Genomic DNA, 807 nt, shown 5'->3' on the forward strand with positions numbered 1-807 from the left:
ATGCAGAGCTAGAAATGACACCTGGGCATCACCAGACTTGGCCCAAACACCAAAAATCAAATTAATTCATTAAGCAATTGAGCATCTCTATTTCTACATAAATGTATGTGTAGGTGTGCCCCTCACTGAGACACTATGTTAAGTTCAAAAGGGTAGCCTGAGTCGTGGCAATCTTTTTTTACCAGGTAAGTTTTTGTCTCCTGTAACTTAACATCGAAAGCAAGAGGTGAGATGGAGTTGGCCAGAACCCAGAAATTCTCTTTCAAAGGGGGATGGAAGAGAGAAAAGAAGCAAGTGGGAGAGGTCAGAGTTGGTTGCTAGTGAGGAGAAGCTGCTTTTTCTTTTTATACCTTTGTAAACAGGGAGGTGAGGAGTCATATTTTTCATCTTTTTTTGGGGGGGGGTAGGTGGGTGTTTGTGTTTGGGCCATACCTGACCATGCTTAGGGTTTATTCCTGTTCTCTGTGTGCAGGGATCACTCCTGGTGGTTCTCAGAGGATAATATGCAGTGCCAGGGATCAAATCCAGATTGGCCTCTTGCAAAGCAAGCACATTATTTAACTCCTGTACTATCTCACAGGTTCCCATACTATTCATCTTGTTGTTCAGCCCCGGCATGCTTTTTAAGTCCTTGGCATGCTTTTTCCCTTGTGGTTAAGCCTGAAGCCTGCAGAATATTAAAAGGCCTGCAGGATGTTACATTGAGACAGACAGGAAATTCAAGATGTCTATCACTTTCTCTGTTTATTACGTCCGACCTTGTGACTTTCCTTTTATCCTGTTTCTCAACGCAGAAACTTCTTTCCT

This window comes from Sorex fumeus, unplaced genomic scaffold (assembly GCF_029834395.1).
Source record: "Sorex fumeus unplaced genomic scaffold, SorFum_2.1 ptg000075l, whole genome shotgun sequence".
Taxonomy (NCBI): Eukaryota; Metazoa; Chordata; class Mammalia; order Eulipotyphla; family Soricidae; genus Sorex; species Sorex fumeus.